This window comes from Camelus dromedarius, chromosome 16, assembly GCF_036321535.1.
Source record: "Camelus dromedarius isolate mCamDro1 chromosome 16, mCamDro1.pat, whole genome shotgun sequence".
NCBI classification, from domain to species: domain Eukaryota; kingdom Metazoa; phylum Chordata; class Mammalia; order Artiodactyla; family Camelidae; genus Camelus; species Camelus dromedarius.
Window position 1 is genome coordinate 6,328,549 of NC_087451.1, and position 20,206 is coordinate 6,348,754.

A 20,206-nucleotide genomic window follows, 5' to 3' on the forward strand; every position below is an offset into this window, starting at 1 on the left:
CATATATAATTATGGAATGCAGTTTGCAACTGAAAAGAAACTCTGTGTTCCTAACAAGCTAGTTGAAGGACGGCATTTACACACTCTTATCTCTGAGAACTGAGCATGTGGAGACACGTTCGTTCATCTAATGCAAAGGGAACTGTATGCAGGGAAAACTTTTCCTCTGATTTCCCAGTGTTTTTCCTAGTGCCGGAATGAAGATCCTGCAGTTTTCACTGTAAAACCGTGTTGGAGCGAGTACCTCCCCATGTATATGTATGGAATGCTGTTTGCAACTTAAAAGAAACTCTGTGTTCCCCACAATCTAGGTGAATGACGGCTTCCACACACACATATCTCTGAGAAATTAGCATGTGGAGAGACGTGTGTTCATCTAGCACAAATGGAACGGGTTGCAGGAGGAACTTTTACTCTGGATTTTCAGTGTGTTTCCTAGTGCCGGTTTGAAATTCCTGGAGTTTTCACTGTAAAACAGAGTTGGTGAGAGTACATCACCGTATATATGTTTGGAGTGCAGTTTGTAAGTGAAAAGGAACTTTGTGTTCCCTACAAGCTAGGTGAAGGACGGCATTCACACACACTTATCTCTTCGAACTGAGCATGTGGAGAGACATTCGTTCATCTAGCTCATAGGGAACGGGTTGCAGGATGAACTTTTACTCTGGATTTTCAGTGTGTTTCCTAGTGCTGGTTTGAAGTTCCTGCAGTTTTCACTGTAAAACCGATTTGGAGCGTGTAACTCCCCATATATATGTATGCAGTGCAGTTTGCCACTGAAAAGAAACTTTGTGTTCCCGACAAGCTAGGTGAAGGACGGCTTTCACGCAGACTTATCTCTATGTAATGAGCATGTGGACAGACGTTCGTTCATGTAGCCCAAAGGGAACGGGTGGCAGGAGAAACTTTTACTCTGGATTTTCAGTGTGTTTCCTAGTGTGGGTTTGAATTTCCTGCAGTTTTCACTTTAAAATCGAGTTGGAGCGAGTCCTACCCATATATATGTATGGACTGCAGTTTGCAACTGAAAAGAAACTTTGTGTTCTCTACAAGCTAAGTGAAGGACGGCTTTCACACACACTAATCTCTGAGAACTGATCATGTGGAGAGACGTTCATTCATCTAGCACAAAGGGAACGGTTTGCAGGAGAAACTTTTACTCTGCATTTTCAGTGTGTTTCCTTGTGCCGGTTTGAAGTTCCTGCAGTTTTCCCTGTAAAACCGAGTTGGAGCGAGTACCTCCCCATATATATTTATGGAGTGCAGTTTGCAACTGAAAAGAAACTTTGTGTTCCCAACAAGCTAGATGAAGTGCGGCATTCACACACACATTTCTCTCAGAACTGAGCTTGTGGAGAGACGTTCGTTCATCCAGCAAAATAGAAACGGTTTTCACGAGGAACTTTTACTCTGGATTTTCAGTGTGTTTCTTAGTGCCGGCTTGAAGTTCCTGCAGTTTTCACTGTAAAACCGAGATGGAGCGAGTACCTCCCCATATATATGTATGGAGTGCAGTTTGCAACTGAAAAGAAACTTTGTGTTCCCTACAAGCTAAGTGAAGGACGGCTTTCACACACACTTATTTCTCAGAACTGAGCATGTAGAGAGACGTTCGTTCATCTAGCACAAAGGAAAAGGTTTGCAGGAGGAACTTTTTCTCTGGTTTCTCACTCTGTTTCCTAATGCCGGTTTGAAGTTCCTGCAGTTTTCCCTGTGAAACCGAGTTGGAGCGAACACCTCCCCATATATAATTATGCAATGCAGTTTGCAACTGAAAAGAAACTCTGTGTTCCCATCCAGCTAGGTGAAGGACGGCTTTCACACACACTTATCTCTCCGAACTAAGCATGTGGAGAGACATTCGTTCATCTAGCTCATAGGGAGCGGGTTGCAGGAGGAACTTTTACTCTGGATTTTCAGTGTGTTTCCTAGTGCTGGTTTGAAGTTCCTGCAGTTTTCACTGTAATACCGATTTGGAGCGTGTACCTCCCCATATATATGTATGCAGTACAGTTTGCAACTGAAAAGAAAGTTTGTGTTCCCGACAAGCTAGGTGAAGGATGGCTTTCACACACACTTATCTCTCTGTACTGAGCATGTGGACAGACCTTCGTTCATCTAGCCCAAAGGGAACGGGTGGCAGGAGAAACTTATACTCTGGATTTTCAGTGTTTTTCCTAGTGTGGGTTTGAATTTCCTGCAGTTTTCACTTTAAAATCGAGTTGGAGGGATTACCTACCCATATATATGTATGGACGGCAGTTTGCAACTGAAAAGAATCTTTGTGTTCCCTACAAGCTAAGTGAAGGACGGCTTTAACACACACTAATCTCTGAGAACTGAGGATGTGGAGAGACGTTCGTTCATCTAGCAAAAAGGGAACGGGTTGCAGGAGGAAATTTTACTCTGGATTTTCAGTGTGTTTCCTAGTGCTGGTTTGAAATTCCTGCAATTTTCACTGTAAAACCTAGTTGGAACGAGTACCTGCCCATATATATGTATGGAGTGCAGTTTGCATCTGAAAAGAAACTTTGTGTTCCCAACAAGCTATGTGAAAGACGGGTTTCACACGCACTTATGTCTGCGAACTGAGCATGTGGAGAGACGTTCGTTCATCTAGCACAAAGGGAACGGTTTGCAGGAGAAACTTTTACTCTTGTTTCCAAGTGTGTTTCCTAGTGCCGGTTTCAAGTTCCTGAAATTTTCACTGTAAAACCGAGTTGGAGCGAATAACTCCCCATATATAATTATGGAATGCAGTTTGCAACTGAAAAGAAACTCTATGTTCCCAACAAGCTAGGTGAAGCACGGCTTGCACACACACTTATCTCGGAGAACTGAGCATGTGGAGAGACGTTCGTTCATCTATCACAAAGGGAACTGGTTGAGGAGGAAGTTTTTCTCTGGATTTTCTGTGTTTTTCCTAGTGCTGGTTTGAAGTTCCTGCAGTTTTCACTGTAAAACCGAGATGGAGCGAGTACCTCCCCATATATATGTATGGAGTGCAGTTTGCAACTGAAAAGAAACTTTGTGTCCCCTACAAGCTAGGTGAAGGACGGCTTTCACACACAATTATCTCTGAGAACTGAGCATGTGGAGAGACGTTCGTTCATCTAGCACAAAGGGAAATGTTTGCAGGAGGAACTTTTACACTGGTTTCTCAGTCTGTTTCCTAATGCCGGTTTGAAGTTCCTGCAGTTTTCACTGTAAAACCGAGTTGGAGCGTATAACTTCCCGTATATAATTCTGTATGCATTTTGCAACTGAAAAGTAACTCTGTGTTTCCAAAAATCTACGTGAAGAACGGCTTGCACACACACTTATCTCTCAGATCTGAGCATGTGGTGAGACGTTCGTTCATCTAGCACAAAGGGAACGGTTTGCATGAGGAACTATTACTCTGGATTTTCAGTGTGTTTCGTAGTGCTGGTTTGATGTTCCTGCATTTTTCACTGTAAAACCTAGTTGGAGCGAGTACCTGCCCATATATATATATGGAGTGCAGTTTGCATCTGAAAAGAATCTTTGTGTTCCCTACAAGCTATGTGAAGTTCGGCTTTCACACCCACTTATGTCTGAGAACTGAGCATTTGGAGAGACGTTCGTTCATTTAGCACAAACGGAACTTTTTGCAGGAGAAACTTTTGCTCTGGTTTCTCAGTGTGTTTCCTAGTGCCGGTTTGATATTCCTGAAGTTATCACTATAAAACTGAGTTGGAGCGAGTACCTTCCCATATATATGTATGGAATGCAGTTTGCAACTGAAAAGAAACTCTGTGTTCCCAACAAGCTAGGTGAAGGACGGCTTTCACACGCACATAACTCTCAGAAATGAGCATGTGGAGAGACGTTCGTTCATAAAACACAAATGAAACGGTTTGCACGGGGAACTGATACTCTGGATATTCATTGTGTTTCCAAGTGCCGGTTTGAAATTCCTGCAGTTTTCACTGTAAAACATAGTTGGAGTGAGTTCTTCCCAATATATATGTATGGAGCGCTCTTTGCATCTGAAAAGAAACTTTGTGTTCCCTACAAGCTAGGTGAAGAACGGCATTCACACAAACTTATCTCTCAGAATTGAGCATGTGTAGAGATGTTCGTTCATCTAGAACAAAGGGAAAGGTTTGCAGGAGGAACTTTTACTCTGGATTTTCAGTGTGTTTCCTAGTGCTGGTTTGAAGTTCCTGCAGTTTTCACTGTAAAATCGATTTGGAGCGTGTACCTCCCCATATATATGTAAGCTGTGCAGTTTGCAACTGAAAGGAAACTTTCTGTTCCCGACAAGCTAGGTGAAGGATGGCTTTCACACACACTTATCTCTCTGTACTGAGCATGTGGACAGACCTTCGTTCATCTAGCCCAAAGGGAACGGGTGGCAGGTGAAACTTATACTCTGGATTTTCAGTGTTTTTCCTAGTGTGGGTTTGAATTTCCTGCAGTTTTCACTTTAAAATCGAGTTGGAGCGAGTACCTACCCGTATATATATATGGATGGCTGTTTGCAACTGAAAAGAATCTTTGTGTTCCCTACAAGCTAAGTGAAGGACGGCTTTCACACACACTAATCTCTGAGAACTGAGGATGTGGAGAGACTTTCGTTCATCTAGCAAAAAGGGAACGGGTTGCAGGATTAACTTTTACTCTGGATTTTCAGTGTGTTTCCTAGTGCTGGTTTGAAATTCCTGCAGTTTTCACTGTAAAACCTAGTTGGAACGAGTACCTGCCCATATATATGTATGGAGTGCAGTTTGCATCTGAAAAGAAACTTTGTGTTCCCTACAAGCTATGTGAAACAAGGGTTTCACACGCACATTGGTGTGCGAACTGAGCATGTGGAGAGACGTTCATTCATCTAGCACAAAGGGAACGGTTTGCAGGAGAAACTTTTACTCTTGTTTCCCAGTGTGTTTCCTAGTGCCGGTTTCAAGTTCCTGAAATTTTCACTGTAAAACCGTGTTGGAGCGAATAACTCCCCATATATAATTATGGAATGCAGTTTGCAACTGAAAAGAAACTCTGTGTTCCCAACAATCTAAGTGAAGGACGGCTTTCACACACACTTATCTCTCATAACTGAGCATGTGGAGGGACGTTCGTTCATCTATCACAAAGGGAACGGGTTGAGGAGGAAGTTTTTCTCTGGATTTTCAGTGTGTTTCCTAGTGCTGGTTTGAAGTTCCTGCAGTTTTCACTGTAAAACCGAGTTGGAGCGAGTACCTACCCATATATATGTATGGAGTGCACTTTGCATCAGAAATGAAACTTTTTTCCCTACAAGCTAGGTGAAGCACGGCTTGCACACACACTTATCACGGAGAACTGAGCATGTGGAGAGACGTTCGTTCATCTAGCACAAAGGGAACGGTTTGCAGGAGAAAGTTTTTTTCTAGATTCTCACTCTTTTTCCTAATGCCGGTTAGGTGTTCCTGCAGTTTTCCCTGTAAAACCGAGTTGGAGCGAGTAACTCCCCATATATATGTATGGATTCCACTTTGCAACTGAAAAGAAACTTTGTGTTCCAAACAAGCTAGGTGAAGGACGGCTTTCACACACACTTATCTCTCAGAACTGAGCATGTGGAGAGACGATCGTTCATCTAGCACAAAGGGAACGGTTTGCAGGGGGAACTTTTACTCTGGATTTTCAGTGTGTTTCCTAGTGCCGGTTTGAAGTTCCTGCAGTTTTCACTGTAAAACCTAGTTGGAGCGAATACCTCCCCATATATAATTATGGAATGCAGTTTGCATCTGAAAAGAAACTCTCTGTTCCCAAACAGCTAGGTGAAGGGTGGCTTTCACACACACATTTCTCTCACAACTGAGCATGTGGAGAGACGTTCGTTCATCCAGCACAAAAGAAACGGTTTTCACGAGGAATTTTATTCTGGATTTTCAGTGTGTTTCCTAGTGCCGGTTTGAAGTTCCTGCAGTTTTCACTGTAAAACCGAGTTGGAGCGTATAACTCCCCATATATAATTATGTATGCAGTTTGCAACTGAAAAGAATCTCTGTGTTTCGAACAATCTACGTGAAGAACGGCTTGCACACACAATTATCTCCGAGAACTGAGCATGTGGAGAGACGTTCGTTCATCTACCACAAAGGGAACGGTTTGCAGGAGGACCATTTTTCTACGTTCTCAGTATTTTTCCTAATGCCGGTTAGATGTACCTGCAGTTTTCCCTGTAAAACCGAGTTGGAGCGAGTAACTCCCCATATATATGTATGGATTCCACTTTGCCACTGAAAAGAAACTTTGTGTTCCCTTCCAGCTAGGTGAAGGACGGCTTTTACACACTCTTATCTCTGAGAACTGAGCATGTGGAGAGATGTTCGTACATCTAACGCAAAGGGAACGGTATGCAGGAGAAACTTTTACTCTGGTTTCCCAGTGTGTTTCCTTGTGCCAGAATGAAGATCCGGCAGTTTTCACTGTAAAACCGAGTTGGAGCGTGTACCACCCCATATATATATATGGAATGCAGTTTGCAACTGAAAAGAAACTCTGTGTTCCCCACAAGCTAGGTGAACGACGGCTTCCACACACACACATCTCTGATAAGTTAGCATGTGGGGAGACGTGTGTTCATCTAGCACAAAGGGAACGGGTTGCAGGAGGAAGTTTTACTCTGGATTTTCAGTGTGTTTCCTAGTGCCGGTTTGAAATTCCTGCAGTTTTCACTGTAAAACCGAGTTGGAGCGAGTACATCACCATATATACGTTTGGAGTGAAGATTGCAACTGAATAGAAACTTTGTGTTCCCTACAAGCTAGGTGAAGGACGGCTTTCACACACACTTATCTCTCCGAACTGTGCATGTGGAGAGACATTCGTTCATCTAGCACAAAGGGAACGGGTTGCAGGAGAAACTTTTACTCTGGATTTTCAGTGTGTTTCCTAGTGTGGGTTTGAATTTCCTGCAGTTTTCACTTCAAAATCGAGTTGGGCTAGTACCTACCCATATATATGTATGGACGGCAGTTTGCAACTGAAAAGAATCTTTGTGTTCCCTACAAGCTAAGTGAAGGACGGCTTTCACACACACTAATCTCTGAGAACTGAGCATGTGGAGAGACGTTCGTTCATCTAGCACAAAGGGAACGGGTGGCAGGAGAAACATTTACTCTGGATTTTCAGTGTGTTTCCTAGTGTGGGTTTGAAGTTCCTGCAGTTTTCACTTTAAAATCGAGATGGAGCGAGTACCTCCCCATATATATGTATGGAGTGCAGTTTGCAACGGAAAAGAAACTTTGTGTTCCCTACAAGGTAGGTGAAGGACGGCTTTCACACACACTTATTTCTCAGAACTGAGCATGTAGAGAGACGTTCGTTCATCTAGCACAAAGGGAAAGGTTTGCAGGAGGAACTTTTTCTCTGTTTTCTCACTCTGTTTCCTAATGCCGGTTTAAATTCCTGCAGTTTTCCTGTGAAACCGAGTTGGAGCGAACACCTCCCCATATATAATTATGTATGCAGTTTGCAACTGAAAAGAAACTCTGTGTTCCCAAACAGCTAGGTGAAGGGTGGCTTTCACACACACATGTCTCTCACAACTGAGCATGTGGAGAGACGTTCGTTCTTCCAGCACAAAAGAAACGGTTTTCATGAAGAAATTTTACTCTGGATTTTCAGTGTGTTTCCTAGTGCCGGTTTGAAGTTCCTGCAGTTTTCACTGTAAAACCGAGTTGGAGCGAATAACTCCCCATATATAATTATGTATGCAGTTTGCAACTGAAAAGAATCTCTGTGTTCCCAACAATCTACGTGAAGAACGGCTTGCACACACACTTATCTCGGAGAACTGAGCATGTGGAGAGACGTTCGTTCATCTAGCACAAAGGGAAAGGTTTGCAGGAGGACCTTTTTTTCTAGATTCTCACTATTTTTCCTAATGCCGGTTAGATGTTCCTGCAGTTTTCCCTGTAAAACCGAGTTGGAGCGGGTAACTCCCCATATATATGTATGGATTCCACTTTGCAACTGAAAAGAAACTTTGTGTTCCAAACAAGCTAGGTGAAGTACGGCTTTCACACACACTTATCTTTCAGAACTGAGCATGTGGAGAGACGTTCGTTCATCTAGCACAAAGGGAACGGTTTGCAGGAGGATCAGTTTCTCTGGATTTTCAGTGTGTTTCCTAGTGCTGGTTTGATGTTCCTGCAGTTTTCACTGTAAAACCTAGTTGGAGCGAGTACCTGCCCATATAATTGTATGAAGTGCCGTTTGAATCTGAAAAGAATCTTTGTGTTCCCTACAAGCTATGTGAAGTTCGGCTTTCACACCCACTTATGTCTGAGAACTGAGCATGTGGAGAGACGTTCGTTCATTTAGCACAAAGGGAACTTTTTGCAGGTGAAACTTTTACTCTGGTTTCTCAGTGTGTTTCCTAGTGCCGGTTTGGAATTCCTGAATTTATCACTATAAAACCGACTTGGAGCGAGTACCTTCCCATATATATGTATGGAATGCAGTTTGCAACTGAAAAGAAACTTTGTGTTCCCAACAAGCTAGGTGAAGTACGGCTTTCACACGCACATATCTCTCAGAAATGAGCATGTGGAGAGACGTTCGTTCATAAAACACAAATGAAAAGGTTTGCACGGGGAACTGATACTCTGGATATTCATTGTGTTTCCAAGTGCCGGTTTGAAATTCCTGCAGTTTTCACTGTAAAACATAGTTGGAGCGAGTACTTCCCAATATATATGTATGGAGCGCTCTTTGCATCTGAAAAGAAACTTTGTGTTCCCTACAAGCTAGGTGAATAACGGCTTTCACACACACTTATCTCTCTGTAATGAGCATGTGGACAGACGTTCGTTCATCTAGCCCAAAGGGAACGGGTGGCAGGAGAAACATTTACTCTGAATTTTCAGTGTGTTTCCTAGTGTGGGTTTGAATTTCCTGCAGTTTTCACTTCAAAATCGTGTTGGAACCAGTACCTACCCATATATATGTATGGACGGCAGTTTGCAACTGAAAAGAAACTTTGTGTTCCCTACAAGCTAAGTGAAGTAAGGCATTCACACACACTAATCTCTGAGAACTGAGCATGTGGAGAGACGTTCGTTCATCTAGCACAAAGGGAACGGGTCGCAGGAGAAACTTTTACTCTGGATTTTCAGTGTGTTTCCTTGTGCCGGTTTGATGTTCCTGCAGTTTTCACTGTAAAACCGAGATGGAGCGAGTACCTCCCCATATATATGTATGGAGTGCAGTTTGCAACTGAAAAGAAACTTTGTGTTCCCTACAAGGTCGGTGAAGGACGGCTTTCACACACACTTATTTCTCAGAACTGAGCATGTAGAGAGACGTTCGTTCATCTAGCACAAAGGGAAAGGTTTGCAGGAGGTACTTTTTCTCTGTTTTCTCACTCTGTTTCCTAATGCCGGTTTGAAGTTCCTGCAGTTTTCCTGTGAAACCGAGTTGGGCGAACACCTCCCCATATATAATTATGTATGCAGCTTGCAACTGAAAAGAAACTCTGTGTTCCCAAACAGCTAGGTGAAGGGTGGCTTTCACACACACATTTCTCTCACAACTGAGCATGTGGAGAGACGTTCGTTCATCCAGCACAAAAGAAACGGTTTTCACGAAGAACTTTTACTCTGGATTTTCAGTGTGTTTCCTAGTGCCGGTTTGAAGTTCCTGCAGTTTTCACTGTAAAACCGAGTTGGAGCGAATAACTCCCCATATATAATTATGTATGCAGTTTGCAACTGAAAAGAATCTCTGTGTTCCCAACAATCTACGTGAAGAACTACTTGCACACACACTTATCTCGGAGAAATGAGCATGTGGAGAGACGTTCGTTCATCTAGCACAAAGGGAACGGTTTGCAGGAGGACCTTTTTTCTAGATTCTCACTATTTTTCCTATTGCCGGTTAGATGTTCCTGCAGTTTTCCCTGTAAATCCGAGTTGGAGCGAGTAACTCCCCATATATATGTATGGATTCCACTTTGCAACTGAAAAGAAACTGTGTGTTCCAAACAAGCTAGGTGAAGTACGGCTTTCACACACACTTATCTCTCAGAACTGAGCATGTGGAGAGACGTTCGTTCATCTAGCACAAAGGGAACGGTTTGCAGAAGGAACATTTACTCTGGATTTTCAGTGTGTTTCCTAGTGCTGGTTTGATGTTCCTGCAGTTTTCACTGTAAAACCTAGTTGGAGCGAGTACCTGCCCATATATATTTATGGAGTGCAGTTAGCATCTGAAAAGAATCTTTGTGTTCCCTACAAGCTATGTGAAGGTCGGCTTTCACACCCACTTATGTCTGAGATCTGAGCATGCGGAGAGACTTTCGTTCATAAAACACAAATGAAAAGGTTTGCACGGGGAACATTTACTCTGGATTTTCAGTGTGTTTCCTAGTGCTGGTTTGATGTTCCTGCAGTTTTCACTGTAAAACATAGTTGGAGCGAGTTCTTCCCAATATATATGTATGGAGCGCTCTTTGCATCTGAAAAGAAACTTTGTGTTCCCTACAAGCTAGGTGAAGAACGGCTTTCACACACACTTATCTCTCAGAACTGAGCATGTGGAGAGACTTTCGTTCATCTAGCACAAAGGGAAATGTTTGCAGGGAAACTTTTACTCTGGTTTCCCAGTCTGTTTTCTAATGCCGGTTTGAAGTTCCTGCAGTTTTCCCTGTAAAACAGAGTTGGAGCGAGTACCTCACCATATATAAATATGGAATGCTGTTTGTAACTGAAAAGGAACTTTGTGTTCCCGACAAGCTAGGTGAAGGACGGCTTTCACACACACTTATCTCTCTGTACTGAGCATGTGGACAGATGTTCGTTCATCTAGCCCAAAGGGAACGGGTGGGAGGAGAAACTTTTACTCTGGATTTTCAGTGTGTTTCCTAGTGTGGGTTTGAATTTCCTGCAGTTTTCACTTTAAAATCGAGTTGGGCTTGTACCTACCCATATATATGTATGGACGGCAGTTTGCAACTGAAAAGAAACTTTGTGTTCCCTACAAGGTCGGTGAAGGACGGCTTTCACACACACTTATTTCTCAGAACTGAGCATGTAGAGAGACGTTCGTTCATCTAGCACAAAGGGAAAGGTTTGCAGGAGGTACTTTTTCTCTGTTTTCTCACTCTGTTTCGTAATGCCGGTTTGAAGTTCCTGCAGTTTTCCTGTGAAACCGAGTTGGGCGAACACCTCCCCATATATAATTATGTATGCAGCTTGCAACTGAAAAGAAACTCTGTGTTCCCAAACAGCCTGGTGAAGGGTGGCTTTCACACACACATTTCTCTCACAACTGAGCATGTGGAGAGACGTTCGTTCATCCAGCACAAAAGAAACGGTTTTCACGAAGAACTTTTACTCTGGATTTTCAGTGTGTTTCCTAGTGCCGGTTTGAAGTTCCTGCAGTTTTCACTGTAAAACCGAGTTGGAGCGAATAACTCCCCATATATAATTATGTATGCAGTTTGCAACTGAAAAGAATCTCTGTGTTCCCAACAATCTACGTGAAGAACTACTTGCACACACACTTATCTCGGAGAAATGAGCATGTGGAGAGACGTTCGTTCATCTAGCACAAAGGGAACGGTTTGCAGGAGGACCTTTTTTCTAGATTCTCACTATTTTTCCTATTGCCGGTTAGATGTTCCTGCAGTTTTCCCTGTAAATCCGAGTTGGAGCGAGTAACTCCCCATATATATGTATGGATTCCACTTTGCAACTGAAAAGAAACTGTGTGTTCCAAACAAGCTAGGTGAAGTACGGCTTTCACACACACTTATCTCTCAGAACTGAGCATGTGGAGAGACGTTCGTTCATCTAGCACAAAGGGAACGGTTTGCAGAAGGAACATTTACTCTGGATTTTCAGTGTGTTTCCTAGTGCTGGTTTGATGTTCCTGCAGTTTTCACTGTAAAACCTAGTTGGAGCGAGTACCTGCCCATATATATTTATGGAGTGCAGTTAGCATCTGAAAAGAATCTTTGTGTTCCCTACAAGCTATGTGAAGGTCGGCTTTCACACCCACTTATGTCTGAGATCTGAGCATGCGGAGAGACTTTCGTTCATAAAACACAAATGAAAAGGTTTGCACGGGGAACATTTACTCTGGATTTTCAGTGTGTTTCCTAGTGCTGGTTTGATGTTCCTGCAGTTTTCACTGTAAAACATAGTTGGAGCGAGTTCTTCCCAATATATATGTATGGAGCGCTCTTTGCATCTGAAAAGAAACTTTGTGTTCCCTACAAGCTAGGTGAAGAACGGCTTTCACACACACTTATCTCTCAGAACTGAGCATGTGGAGAGACTTTCGTTCATCTAGCACAAAGGGAAATGTTTGCAGGGAAACTTTTACTCTGGTTTCCCAGTCTGTTTTCTAATGCCGGTTTGAAGTTCCTGCAGTTTTCCCTGTAAAACAGAGTTGGAGCGAGTACCTCACCATATATAAATATGGAATGCTGTTTGTAACTGAAAAGGAACTTTGTGTTCCCGACAAGCTAGGTGAAGGACGGCTTTCACACACACTTATCTCTCTGTACTGAGCATGTGGACAGATGTTCGTTCATCTAGCCCAAAGGGAACGGGTGGGAGGAGAAACTTTTACTCTGGATTTTCAGTGTGTTTCCTAGTGTGGGTTTGAATTTCCTGCAGTTTTCACTTTAAAATCGAGTTGGGCTTGTACCTACCCATATACATGTATGGACGGCAGTTTGCAACTGAAAAGAAACTTTGTGTTCCCTACAAGCTAAGTGAAGGACGGCTTTCACACTCACTAATCTCTGAGAACTGAGCATGTGGAGAGACGTTCGTTCATCTAGCACAAACGGAACGGGTTGCAGGAGAAACTTTTACTCTGGATTTTCAGTGTGTTTCCTAGTGCCGGTTTGAAGTTCCTGCAGTTTTCACTGTAAAACCGAGTTGGAGCGTGTACCTCCCCATATATATTTATGGAGTGCAGTTTGCAACTGAAAAGAAACTTTGTGTTCCCAACAAGCTATATGAAGTGCGGCATTCACACACACATTTTTCTCAGAACTGAGCACGTGGAGAGACGTTCGTTCATCCAGCACAAAAGAAACGGTTTTCACGAGGAACTTTTACTCTGGATTTTCAGTTTGTTTCCTAGTGCCGGTTTGAAGTTCCTGCAGTTTTCACTGTAAAACCGAGATGGAGCGAGTACCTCCCCATATATATGTATGGAGTGCAGTTTGCAACTGAAAAGAAACTCTGTGTTCCCATCCAGCTAGGTGAAGGACGGCTTTTACACACTCTTTACTCTGAGAACTGAGCATGTGGAGAGATGTTCGTTCATCTAACGCAAAGGGAACGGTATGCAGGATAAACTTTTACTCTGGTTTCCCAGTGTGTTTCCTTGTGCCAGAATGAAGATCCTGCAGTTTTCACTGTAAAATCGAGTTGGAGCGAGTACCTACCCATAAATATGTATGGAGTGAACTTTGCATCAGAAAAGAAACTTTGTGTTCCCTACAAGTTAGGTGAAGCACGGCTTGCACACACATTTATCTCGGAGAACTGAGCATGTGGAGAGACGTTCGTTCATCTAGCACAAAGGGAACGGTTTGCAGGAGAAACTTTTTTTCTAGATTCTCACTATTTTTCCTAATGCCGGTTAGGTGTTCCTGCATTTTTCACTGTAAAACCGAGTTGGAGCTAGTAATGCCCCATATATATGTATGGATTCCAATTTGCAACTTAAAAGAAACTTTGTGTTCCAAACAAGCCAGGTGAAAGACGGCTTTCACACACACTTATCTCTCAAACTGAGCATGTGGAGAGGTGTTCGTTCATGTAGCACAAAGGGAACGGTTTGCAGGAGGAACTTTTACTCTGGATTTTCAGTGTGTTTCCTAGTGCCGGTTTGAAGTTCCTGCAGTTTTCACTGTAAAACCGAAATGGAGCGAGTACCACCCCATATATATGTATGGAGTGCAGTTTGCAACTGAAAAGAAACTTTGTGTTCCCTACAAGCTTGGTGAAGAACGGCTTTCACACACACTTATCTCTCAGAACTGAGCATGTGGAGAGACGTTCGTTCATCTAGCACAAAGGGATATGTTTGCAGGAGGAACTTTTACACTGGTTTCTCAGTCTGTTTCCTAATGCCGGTTCGAAGTTCCTGCAGTTTTCCCTGTGAAACCGAGTTGGAGCGAATACCTCCCCATATATAATTATGGAATGCAGTTTGCATCTGAAAAGAAACTCTGTGTTCCCAAACAGCTAGGTGAAGTTTGGCTTTCACAGACACATTTCTCACAACTGAGCATGTGGAGAGACGTTCGTTCATCCAGCACAAAAAAACGGTTTTCACGAGGAACTATTACTCTGGATTTTCAGTTTGTTTCCTAGTGCTTGTTTGAATTTCCTGCAGTTTTCACTGTAAAACCGATTTGGAGCATGTACCTCCCCATATATATTTATGCAGTGCATTTTCCAACTGAAAAGAAAGACTGTGTTCCCAACAATCTACGTGAAGGACGGCTTTCACACACACTTTTCTCTCATAACTGAGCCTGTGGAGAGACGTTCTTTCATCTATCACAAAGGGAACGGGTTGAGGTGGAAATATTTCTCTGGATTTTCAGTGTGTTTCCTTGTGCCGGTTTGAAGTTCCTGCAGTTTTCACTGTAAAACCGAGTTGGAGCGTGTACCTCCCCATATATATTTATGGAGTGCTGTTTGCAACTGAAAAGAAACTTTGTGTTCCCAACAAGCTATATGAAGTGCGGCATTCACACACACATTTTTCTCAGAACTGAGCACGTGGAGAGACGTTCGTTCATCCAGCACAAAAAAACGGTTTTCACGAGGAACTATTACTCTGGATTTTCAGTTTGTTTCCTAGTGCTTGTTTGAATTTCCTGCAGTTTTCACTGTAAAACCGATTTGGAGCATGTACCTCCCCATATATATTTATGCAGTGCATTTTCCTACTGAAAAGAAAGACTGTGTTCCCAACAATCTACGTGAAGGACGGCTTTCACACACACATTTCTCTCATAACTGAGCCTGTGGAGAGACGTTCTTTCATCTATCACAAAGGGAACGGGTTGAGGTGGAAATATTTCTCTGGATTTTCTGTTTTTTTCCTAGTGCTGGTTTGAAGTTCCTGCAGTTTTCACTGTAAAACCGAGTTGGAGCTAGTAACTCCCCATAGATATGTATGGATTCCAATTTGCAACTGAAAAGAAACTTTGTGTTCCAAACAAGCCAGGTGAAGGACGGCTTTCACACACACTTATCTCTCAAAATGAGCATGTGGAGAGCCGTTCGTTCATCTAGCACAAAGGGAACGGTTTGCAGGAGGAACTTTTACTCTGGATTTTCAGTGTGTTTCCTAGTGCCGGTTTGCAATTCCTGCAGTTTTCACTGTAAAACCGATATGGAGCGAGTACCTCCCTCTATATATATATGGAGTGCAGTTTGCAACTGAAAAGAATCTTTGTGTTCCAAACAAGCCACTTGAAGTACGGATATCACACACACTTATCTCTCAGACTGAGCATGTGGAGAGACGTTCGTTCATCTAGCACAAAGGGAAATGTTTGCAGGAGGAACTTTTACACTGGTTTCTCAGTCTGTTTCCTAATGCCGGTTTTAAGTTCCTGCAGTTTTCCCTGTGAAACCGAGTTGGAGCGAATACCACCCCATATATAATTATGGAATGCAGTTTGCGTCTGAAAAGAAACTCAGTGTTCCCAAACAGCTAGGTGAAAGTTGGCTTTCACACACACATTTCTCTCACAACTGAGCATGTGGAGAGACGTTCGTTCATCCAGCGCAAAAGAAACGGTTTTCACGAGGAACTTTTACTCTGGATTTTCAGTGTGTTTCCTAGTGCCTGTTTGAAATTCCTGCAGTTTTCACTTTAAAATCGAGCTGGAGCGAGTACCTCCCCATATATATGTATGGAGTGCAGTTTGCAACTCAAAAGAAACTTTGTTTTCCGTACAAGCTAAGTGAAGGACAGCTTTCACACACACTTATTTCTGAGAATGAGCATGTGAGGAGATGTTCGTTCATCTAGCACAAAGGGAACGGTTTGCAGGAGGAACTTTTACTCTGAATTTTCAGTGTGTTTCCTAGTGCTGGTTTGAAGTTCCTGCAGTTTTCACTGTAAAACCTAGTTGAAGCGAGTACCTGCCATATATATGTATGGAGTGCATTTTGCATCTGAAAAGATACTTTGTGTTCCCTACAAGCTATGTGAAAGACGGATTTCACACGCAATTATGTCTGCGAACTGAGCATGTGGAGAGACGTTCGTTCATCTAGCACAAAGGGAACGGTTTGCAGGAGAAACTTTTACTTTTGTTTCCCAGTGTGTTTCCTAGTGCCGGGTTCAAGTTCCTGAAGTTTTCACTGTAAAACCGAGTTGGAGCAAATAACTCCCCATATATAATTATGGAATGCAGTTTGCAACTGAAAAGAAACTTTGGGTTCCCTACAAGCTAGGTGAAGCACGGCTTGCACACACACTTATCTCGGGGAACTGAGCATGTGGAGAGACGTTCATTCATATAGCACAAAGGGAACGGTTTGCAGGTGAAACTTTTTTTCTAGATTCTCACTCTTTTTCCTAATGCCGGTTATGTGTTCCTGCATTTTTCCCTGTAAAACCGAGTTGGAGCGAGTAACTCCCCATATATATGTATGGATTCCACTTTGCAACTGAAAAGAAACTTTGTGTTCCAAACAAGCCAGGTGAAGGACGGCTTTCACACACACTTATCTCTCAGAACTGAGCATGTGGAGAGACTTTCATTCATCTAGCACAAAGGGAACGGTTTGCAGGTGAAACTTTTTTTCTAGATTCTCACTCTTTTTCCTAATGCCGGTAAGGTGTTCCTGCAGTTTTCCCTGTAAAACCGAGATGGAGCGAACACCTCCCCATATATAATTATGGAATGCAGTTTGCATCTGAAAAGAAACTCTCTGTTCCCAAACAGCTAGGTGAAGGGTGGCTTTCACACACACATTACTCTCACAACTGAGCATGTGGAGAGACGTTCGTTCATGCAGCACAAAAGAAACGGTTTTCACGAGGAACTTTTACCCTGGATTTTCAGTGTGTTTCCTAGTGCCGGTTTGAAGTTCCTGCAGTTTTCACTGTAAAACCGATTTGGTGCGTGTACCTCCCCATATATATGTATGCAGTGCATTTTGCAACTGAAGAAAGACTGTGTTCCCAACAAGCTAGGTGAAGGACGGCTTAAACACACACTTATCTCTCAGAACTGAGTATGTGGAGAGACGTTCGTTCATCTAGCACAAAAGGAACGGTTTGAAGGAGGAACTTTTACTCTGGATTTTCAGTGTGTTTCCCAGTGCCGGTTTCAAGTTCCTGAAGTTGTCACTGTAAAACCGTGTTGGAGCGAATACCTTCCCATATATATGTGTGGAGTGCAGTTTGCAACTGAAAAGAAACTCTATGTTCCCAACAAGCTAGGTGAAGGACGGCTTTCACACACACTTATCTCTCAGAAATGAGCATGTGGAGAGAAGTTCGTTCATCTAGCACAAAGGGAAAGGTTTGTAGGAGGAACTTTTACTCTGGTTTCTCAGTCTGTTTCCTAATGCCGGTTTGATGTTCCTGCAGTTTTCCGTGTGAAACAGATTTGGATCGAATACCTCCCCATATATAATTATGGATTGCAGTTTGCAACTGAAAAGAATCTCTGTGTTCCCAACTAGCTAGTTGAAGGACGGCTTTTACACACTCTTATCTCTGAGAACTGAGCATGTGGGGAGATGTTCGTTCATCTAACGCAAAGGGAACGGTATGCAGGAGAAACTTTTACTCTGGTTTCCCAGTGTGTTTCCTAGTGCCGGAATGAAGATCCTGCAGTTTTCACTGTAAAACCGAGTTGGAGTGTGTACCACACCATATATATCTATGGAATGCAGTTTGCAACTGAAAAGAAACTCTGTGTTCCCCACAAGCAAGGTGAATGACGGCTTCCAAACACACACATCTCTGAGAACTTAGCATGTGGAGAGACGTTTGTTCATCTAGCACAAAGCGAACAGGTTGCAGGAGGAAGTTTTACTCTGGATTTTCAGTGTGTTTCCAAGTGCCGGTTTGAAATTCCTGCACTTTTCACTATAAAACCGAGTTGGAGCGAGTACATCCCCATATATATGTTTGGAGTGCAGTTTGCAAATGAAAAGAAACTTTGTGTTCCCTACAAGCTAGGTGAAGGACGGCTTTCACACACACTTATCTCTGAGAATTGAGCATGTGGAGAGACGTTCGTTCATCTAGCACAATGGGAACGGATTGCAGGAGAAACTTTTACTCTGGTTTCTCAGTATGTTTCCTCATGCCGGTTTGAAGTTCCTGCAGTTTTCACAGTAAAACAGAGTTGGAGCGTGTACCTCCCCATATATATGTATGGAGTACAGTTTGCAACTGAAAGGAAACTCTGTGTTCCCAACAAGCTAGGTGAAGGACGGCTTTCACAGACACTTATCTCTCAGAACTGAGCATGTGGAGAGACGTTCGTTCATCTAGCACAAAGGGAACGGGTTTGCAGGAGGAACATTTACTCTGGATTCTCAGTCTGTTTCCTAATGCCGGTTTGAAGTTCCTGCAGTTTTCCCTGTAAAACCGAGTTGGAGCGAATACTTCCCCTTATATAATTATGGAATGCAGTTTGCATCTGAAAAGAAACTCTGTATTCCCAAAGAGCTAGGTGAAGGTTGGCTTTCACACACACATTAATCTCACAACTGAGCATGTGGAGAGACGTTCGTTCATGCAGCACAACGAAACGGTTTTCACGAAGAACTTTTACTCTGGATTTTCAGTGTGTTTCCTAGTGCCGGTTTGAAGTTCCTGCAGTTTTCACTTTAAAATCGACCTGGAGCGTGTACCTCCCCATATATATGTATGGAGTGCAGTTTGCAACTCAAAAGAAACTTTGTTTTCCGTACAAGCTAGGTGAAGGATAGCTTTCACACACACATTTCTGAGAATGAGCATGTGGAGAGATGTTCGTTCATCTAGCACAAAGGGAACGGTTTGCAGGAGAAACTTTTACTCTGGATTCTCAGTCTTTTTCCTAATGCCGGTTAGCAGTTCCTGCAGGTTTCCTGTAAAACCGTGTTGGAGCGAGTACCTGCCCATATATATGTATGGAGTGCAGTCTGCATCTGAAAGGAAACTTTGTGTTCCCTACAAGCTATGTGAAGGACGGCTTTCACACACACTTATCTCTCCGAACTGAACTTGTGGAGAGACATTCGTTCATCTAGCACATAGGGAACGGGATGCAGGAGGAACTTTTACTCTGGATTTTCAGTGTGTTTCCTAGTGCTGGTTTGAAGTTCCTGCAGTTTTCACTGTAAAACCGATTTGGTGCGTGTACCTCCCCATATATATGTATGCAGTGCATTTTGCAACTGAAGAAAGACTGTGTTCCCAACAAGCTAGGTGAAGGACGGCTTACACACACACTTATCTCTCAGAACTGAGAATGTGGAGAGACGTTCGTTCATCTAGCACAAAAGGAACGGTTTGAAGGAGGAACTTTTACTCTGGATTTTCAGTGTGTTTCCCAGTGCCAGTTTCAAGTTCCTGAAGTTGTCACTGTAAAACCGTGTTGGAGCGAATACCTTCCCATATATATGTATGGATTACAGTTTGCAACTGAAAAGAAACTCTATGTTCCCAACAAGCTAGGTGAAGGACGGCTTTCACACACACTTATCTCTCAGAAATAAGCATGTGGAGAGACGTTCGTTCATCTAGCACAAAGGGAAAGGTTTGTAGGAGGAACATTTACTCTGGTTTCTCAGTCTGTTTCCTAATGCCGGTTTGATGTTCCTGCAGTTTTCCGTGTGAAACCGAGTTGGATCGAATACCTCCCCATATATAATTATGGATTGCAGTTTGCAACTGAAAAGAATCTCTGTGTTCCCAACCAGCTAGGTGAAGGACGGCTTTTACACACTCTTATCTCTGAGAACTGAGCATGTGGGGAGATGTTCGTTCATCTAACACAAAGGGAACGGTATGCAGGAGAAACTTTTACTCTGGTTTCCCAGTGTGTTTCCTAGTGCCGGAATGAAGATCCTGCAGTTTTCACTGTAAAATCGAGTTGGAGTGTTTACCACACCATATATATGTATGGAATGCAGTTTGCAACTGAAAAGAAACTCTGTGTTCCCCACAAGCTAGGTGAATGATGGCTTCCACACAC